General features: G+C 41.9%; 1 pseudogene; it reads right to left on the bottom strand.

The window, feature by feature from the left end:
* Positions 1-3,646: 3,646 nt before the first annotated feature.
* The window catches only part of LOC101654595, a 5,305-nt pseudogene continuing 1,032 nt past the window's right edge, over positions 3,647-7,919 (bottom strand).

Genomic DNA, 7,919 nt, shown 5'->3' with positions numbered 1-7,919 from the left:
AATGATGAGGGCAAGGAATATACAAATGTGCTTTACACAATTGATGTATGTATGGATTGTGATAAGAGTTGTATGAGCCCCTAATAAAATGATTTAAAAAAAGAAAAATAAACACTTTATCAAAAAGAGAATTATGAGCATAAAATCAAAGAAAAAAAAAGAGTTTGAAAGACAGGTGCTGGTGACCTCCAGTGATAGTTCTCAGAAACCACAGACCTCTCAGGTACATTGTGTGTGAGGCTGTAGGCTGGTTCCAACATGGATGCTGATGGATACAACAGCTTGGTGATGTCAGGTCAATCTTTCTCCTTTAAGTATAATATTGACTGTTGGCTTTTCATATGCGCCCTGAGTCATCATAATGAGTTCTCCTTCTATTCCAATCTTCTTTAGGATTCTTCTTTAGAAAAAGCATTGGATTTTATCAAATGCTTTTTCTGCATCCATAGAAATGATCATGTGTTTCTTCTCCTTTGTTCTAATGATGGGTGTATTATATTGATTTTCTAATATTGAATCATTCCTGAATTCCTGGAACAGTCGCTCTGTGTAATGACTATTTCAATGACTATTTTTATATTAGTTGGTATTTTGTTGAAATTTTGCATCTGTATTCATAAGAGATATTGCTTTCTTTCTTTGTGATGCTTTTATCTGGCTTGGACATCAGGGATATGTTTGCTTTATAGAAGGATTAAAGAGTATTCCTTCCTTTTCTATCTTTTGGAACTGTTATACACTGCTGGTGTCAATTCTTCTCTAATGTTTGGAAGAACTCCCCAATGAAGCCATCTGGACTAGGACATTTTAGGGGGGTGGTTTGATTCATTGATTTAACTTCTTGACTTCTTATGAGTCTTGGATGACCTTCCATTTCCTCTTGAGTCAGTTTGAGAAGGCTAGGCTATCCATTCAGTAGTGAATCAGTTGCTCACAACATTCTGTCATAATTCTCTTTATTTCTATTGTGTCAGTTGTACTGTTGCTTCCTCTTGAATTCTTTTTGAAGGAAAAAAAAAGCTTGTGAATTTTGATGCATGCAGTTTAGTCATCTGGCTTTCCTTAATCTTGGTAAAGAGAGAATGAAGAAAACCAGAGTAGAATTGATACATCTGAATTACAGTAGATTATAGTGAAGAATAATGAAAGTACTATGGATTGTCAGAAGAACAAACAAATCTGTCTTGGAGTAAGTATTGCCAGAATACGCCTTGGGAGAGAAGATGGCAAGACTTTGTCTCGCGTGCTTTGGATATGTTATCCGAAGAGACTAGTCCCTGGAAATGAACACCATGCTTGGTAAAGTAGAGGGTCAGTGAACAAGAGGAAGACCTTCAATGGATGGATACAGTGGTTGCAACAACGGGTTCAAACATAGTAACTGTGATGATGGTACAGGAACGATCAGGTTTTTTTAAAACATCCAAAACAATTAGGTTTTATTTTTTTCATTCCTTGGGCAAGCAATATCCATTCCATGAGTTAGCATCTTTATAGTTAATTGTCAATAAACTCCAAAAAATCTAAACAATCTGATAGTTATCAACGGTGATTTTACTGGAAATTCTTAACCATATAATTGACTCACAAATTTTTTTTTAAAGCATTCAGTTGTCTCTTTTAGTATAAGTCACTGCATTTTGTTAATGAAGTACTAAAAGGCACAGCTAATGCAAGCATATTTAAACCCGTTTACCTACTGGCTGGAAAAAACACTTTGGCTCTTCAGGAAAATAATTTGCAAAGCAAGAAATCTGTTTCATTTACCAGTTATGTTAACTTACATAAACTGCAATCTAATGGCTATAATAAAAACAGTCAACAAGAACCAAACAATATAGCAATGAACATGCTTGGGAGAATTTATGCATTCAACATATCTTACAGAAAAATTATAGTTCAAATGAGAGGCAGAATAAATTTGTCTTTAAAATCAATTCCTTCTCCCTCAGGACCAGGGGGGAGGATCTCATGGGGACCAGAAAACAGACCTGGACTTATGTAGGGTTTTTTTCTTTTCTTTCTTTCTCTCATCTTTTTCTCTTTTCTTTGCTTTCTTCAACCATATGTTTTCTTATTGTTTGGACTAGGACATTGACGGTTTGCCTAATTATATGGGTTGGACATGGGAGGGAAGCTCCGGGAGAAGGCAATGGGGCCAATGGCGCAGAAGGTAGAGGAGGCAGAAGGAGGTCGGGAGGAGGGTGTGGTGAGCAAATGGCGTCATGGTCAGAGAAACAACTAGGGAAGTGGAACCAGCATCTAGGAGAAGGTAGAGATCCTGTGAGTGTTAGCGCAACACCAAGCTAGTGGAGAGGAAGCACTAAGAGGTGGAAGAAGGGGGAAAGTGAGGGTGGGGCAGGAGGAGGCAAAAGGAAACAGAGGCAAGCTCTAGGAAGCAAAGGCATAGATAGGGAGATTAACAGAGGTGTGCACTTATGTAAACACATTAATCCATAACAATAGTGTTATTAGCCTTTGTACATATATTTATAAGGCAATACACTGAGGCTGCAGATGGGCCTTGAGCCTCGACTCATACCTCCCTTAATATAAGAACACTTTGTTCTAACAAATTGGCATTCTGTGATGCTCACCCCCCACCCCCAACACAGGATTGCTAAAGACAAAATGGGCGCATAAGCAGATGTGGTGAAGACAAAGTATGGTGCCCGGCTATTAAAAGATATAGTATCTGGGATCTTAAAAGCTTGAAGTTAAACATGCAGCCATTCAACAATGAAGCAATAGCCCACGTGGAAGAAGCACACCAGCTGGTGTGATCGGGAGGTGTCACTGAGACCAGGCCTGCACATCAGAAGATTCACAACAAGCAGTAAACAAACTAACAAAAATGAATTGGTGGGAATGGTGGGGGGTTGGAGCTGAGACCCAAAGCACATCTATGGACAATGAAACATCCCCCCACAGAGAGATTGCAGGGAGGGAATGAGTCAATTAGGGTTTAGTAGAGCACTAATGGGTCACACAATATACCTCTGATCCCTTAAGACCTTCTTAACAAACCCCTCCACCCCCACCAAGACCCCAGTGCCGCTTCCCAATCTAGACTAGACGGGAGCATGTACATAGGTAAAGGCAAGAGATAAAACTCACAACCCATGGCACCCAGGAACAGGAATGGGAATAGAGATACCAAAAGGGTAGGGGGAGGGGGGGAGAGATGGGGAGGGAGTGGGATGAATGGCACAGAACCACACACCCCCATCCAGGGGGAAGAACAACAGAAACCAGAGGGGAAGGGAGACAGCAGTCAGTGTGCGATTTGAAAATAATTAACAATCTACAATCTATCAAGGGGCCACGAGGGTTGGGAGGAGGGGGAGGGGGAAAAGGAGGAACTGATCAAAAGGGCTCAATGGAAAGTAAAGGTCTAGAAAAGAATGATGAAATATATGTATTAATATGTCGGGTACAATTGATGTATGGATTGTAACAAGAGTTGTAAGAGCCCCCAATAAAATGATTTTAAAAAATCAGTTCCTTTCCTTTAAAAGAATTATGGAGTCTATAAAAAATACAAAAGCATAAGGCTATGAGTAAATAATCGTTGTGTTTAGGATATTACAGTGCAGGTTATCCTCAAGGTGACACACTTCCTGCTTCATTGCTGCCTGCACTCTGTTTAGTAGTCTGACTTTTGGTTGTAATCCTTGTTCAAGTCATAATCTCGACCATTTTCCTCATCTCCCTCTTCCCCTTCCTCCACAACTTCTTCCTCTTCATCATCATCATCATCATCATCATCATCATCATCATCATCATCACCATCTTCAATAGCTTCTCCAGTAAAGTATAGCACTGATCCTGGGATTATACACTCACGTAAAAAGCGATCAGTTTAAAAGTCGGCAGCAAGGATAGCTTTGACATCATCCTCCAATTCTCCACTCTCAGGAACTTCATGGGGGGCAGAGAAATTAAAGAAAGAAATGCCAGAGTCTTTGGAAACTGGTGTAGTCACAGGACCAACTGTTCCACGTCCCTTGTGTTTTTGCTTCTTCTTATCTATTTTCAATGCGACATTTCCCCCTTTCCCCCAATCTATCTGGCATCCCCTTACTGCCAACAACTTTTGCTCCATCAAAAGAAAAGGGATCAGAATCATCTGGTTCTGATCTCATATGTCTTTGTCAACACTTCATTTGTGAAATACTCATGGGTTTCAAAGTGAAACGCTCAGACTCACCGGCCAGCATCTGAGAGCATTTCCCATCTTTCAAGTCTTCAGAAAAGGTTCATTGTGTTCCTGAACCATATCACTACGCAAGTCAACAGTCTGAAAAACAGTCAACCAAAAGCTCCGGAATTCCTTTGGGGTCTTCTTTTCCTTCATCCTCAACCGTGACCTTTTCTTTCAGCTCCTCAGCAACTTCATCTTCTTCATCTGGTTCCTGCTCACATTCTTCCTCCGTAGGTTCATAAATTGCATTGGTGGTCTCAAAACGCTTATCAAATGGAGGCAGAGACCAGCATATGTTCTCTCAAGATAATGAATTTCCTCATAGACTTTGGTTTCTATCTGTGCACATTTCACTTTAAGACCATTCACTCGCTCTCTCTGCGCGGACCTGGCTGCTGAGACCATGGTCTTCCCCCGGAGAAAGCTCCTGCATGGTAAAGGGACCTCCGCACATTTCCACACCTGATATGGGGAGAGCTGGCGACTTGGAGAGCAGCTGCGATTTGAAATGCTGGAAATGCCCGTGCAAATTGTGACTCTCCTATTCTGTCTCCTGTTTATGTTTGTGTTGTTTTTGTCCTTTTGGGGCTTAATCAAGGGGTCTCTGTAGAATGTTTGCATATCTCCTCCCACCACCACCCCTCCCCAGCACTATGCAAAGTGTCTGCAGTAGTGCCTGGTCCGTAGTATGACTATTAGCTTTGTTACCTCCTCCAGTGGTGCAGGCCTGTGCAGCTTATTCCATCATTCTTCTGGTCCCAGATTTAGGATGAATTGTCATCTCTGACCTCTCTGGGAGCAGTTTCCTGACTTTGTTCAAGTTCACCAGTTTGGGCTTGCCATGACAAGGCCTCTCTTTTCCTGGGCCCCTGAGTTGTAGTCAATTAAGATGGCCCTTCTAGACATAATTCCTTATGTGATGCACTATCATTCTGGGCCCAATGGCAGTGGCTATAATTTACCTTGGGGGAGTATTTTTTCTGCTATGCTAATAAGAACAGGATTAAACCTCTCATTTAGTAGCATATGAACCACGTCCACCCTTTGTTTCCGTAGGGGTATGTTCTGCTGAAAGACAAAAGCAACACTTATAGTCACTCCTCTGTTTTAAGGAGCCACCGTAGACACACAGACATCCTAGGTCTATCAAACGAGCATGGTCAAAATGTCTATCTGCAGTGGCAGAGCTTGAGACCAGAGCCACCAGAGACTCCGATGAGCAGTGCTGAGAGTACGGAGTACCTTCTCATCTGGCTTGCAACTATGGGACTGTGAGACCCAGTGACAGGCAAGCTTCCTGGTCCATGGAGGCAAAGGTCAAGGGACCACTTGGCTGATAAGCTGAGGACCATAGGGGGATTTGCTTGCTAGCTGAAGAGAGGTGCTGGGGTGGCCAATGACTGTATTTTTACTGTTTTACTGATCCCAACTTGTGGTAACCTGTTAACTCTCTTCATAAACCTCCTTAATTGTGAGTATTGTTGGTGAGTCCTGTGGCCATTGAAACAAATGATCAAACCCAGTATAGATGCAGAGCGCCAAGAGAGGAATGGCTGGTGTCAACAGGGTAAAGAAGTCTGGAAGGTGAAGGACTGTCTGATCCTGGCCTTTAATAGGGAGGCCAAGGGAGGTCAGATTGTGGGAGTTACATAACCTGGTGTCAATTTGTGAAGGGGTGGAGTCTAGCCTGTCAATCAGGTCACAGCTTGATGACCTCATTTGGAGGTGTGAAGAGATAAATAGCTCACTGGAGGCCAGATACAAATAGACTCTGCTTCATCTTCTTGCTGACAAGACACATGGAGCTATACTAGAGGCCTGGAGCTGGAGGAGCCACGTGGAGACCTCTGCCAGCACTGAGATGCTTCCACTGCCACTGGAGCCACAAGACTTTCCACCCACTGGCCTGTGATCTTCCTGCATTCAGTGTCATTGCATGTTTTGCGTGAGTCTGAAGAGGAATTTACAGACTGGTATCAGACATATGGGCTAATATTGGACTTATGGACTTAATTTGGGATGGACTGGGCTGGGATGTTTTCTCAGTATACAATTGCTCTTTTATAGAAGCTCTTTCTTATAAAAACAAAACCATTCACTCGTCTTTGAACGACCCTAGCTAGGCAAGCTTTCACCGTATCCTGGTGCTGCTTCTACCAGACCATCACGTCTTTCTTGAAGGGCTGCAAGAATTTGAGGATTTTGCATCATCTGAAAAGTCAACTGACACACATTGATTTTTGTCTCTTCGCCAGTTTCTTCTTCTTCTACTTCTTCAACATCATCCAAATCTTGAACCAGTTCAGGCTGCTCTTTGTTGTCAATGTCTGCCAGGTTGTAAGAACTCCAAATTATTGGTGCCTAGAACGCGGAGCCAGGCAGCTGGAGCTGTGTGCAGGCAGTGACTCAGGGCAGCCGTGGAGGCAGCTAAACAAGCAGGGTTTGGTTTTGTTGTACATGGAGTTGCTGTGATTCGGAGCAGATTCGTTGGCACCTAACAATAATAACAGCAGTCTGGTAAAGACTATGTCTATGATTATGGTGAGGATGGGCTCAGGTAGCAGCTTTGCTACTTAAGGACTGACTATGTACAAGATACTTCCTTCTTTGACCTCCACCTCCCTCATCTGAGAAAACTATTACTGGTTAAGATTGCTGTTTAGCAGTAATGCACTGTCGATTGTAAAGCACCATAGAAATAGTGGCTATTTTTCTGCAGTAAATAAAGGAAAATAGAAAATATTTAGGATAAAGACTAAGGCCCAGCATGACCAACTGCTGCCTGCTTTTCCAGCATCTTTCCCCAGTACCCATTGCTCTATCTTCTCTCACTTCTTCAAAGGGACAATGCTATTTCTCACACATAGCTTTTGTTTATGCTATTACTCTGCCAGAAATTGTGCGCTTGCTCCTCATTCATAACCTGTTGCCCCGGAATCTTAACACCTTAGATATCTGTCCAAGCATCATTTCCAGGTGTTATTCATAAAATTTTCATTGATTTAAAAAAAATTGTTTGACGCAGAAGCATCCAAAAAAGATGGAAAAACACATGAAGTCGCAGTACATAGACAGGGAACTGCCCAGACCTTAAGTGAAATTCAGAAGAAGATGTGAAAGAGAGGCTAGCATTCGCTAATGATATAGGATGAATCTTGGCTGACAGTAAACAATAGCAAAGGATGTTTACCTCTGTTTTATCGACTATATGAAGACATTGAACTGTATAGATCATAATACATTATGCAAACATTGTGAGAGGGGGAATTTCAGGACACTTCATTGTGTTCAAGAGGAAACTACATAGACCAAGAGGCAGCTCTTCAAACAGAATAATGGGATTCCACATGGCTTAAAATCAGGAAAGGTGGGTGACAGGGTGCATCCTTTCGCCATACTTAATCTGTAGGCTGAGCAAACAATCTTAGAACCTAACCTATATGAAGTAGAATGAAGCATCAGAAAGGGAGGAAAATTCATTAACAGGATGTGATATGCAGAGGACATGACATTGAGAGCTGAACGTGAAGATGACTTGAAGTATCTGTTACCGAGGAACAGAGCTACAACTTTCAGTAGGGATTATACCTCAACATTTAAAAGAAGATAAGAGAAAGGAAAAGAAAAACCCTCACAAATAGATCAATAAGCCACATCATCGTAGATGGAGAAAAGGTTTGTAGTTGTGAAGGATTTCATTTTACTTGGATCCACA

This window comes from Echinops telfairi, unplaced genomic scaffold (assembly GCF_000313985.2).
Source record: "Echinops telfairi isolate 266 unplaced genomic scaffold, ASM31398v2 ScPeMD7_7468;HRSCAF=8506_0, whole genome shotgun sequence".
Classification (NCBI taxonomy): Eukaryota; Metazoa; Chordata; class Mammalia; order Afrosoricida; family Tenrecidae; genus Echinops; species Echinops telfairi.
This window is presented reverse-complemented; position numbering and strand designations above follow the sequence as displayed.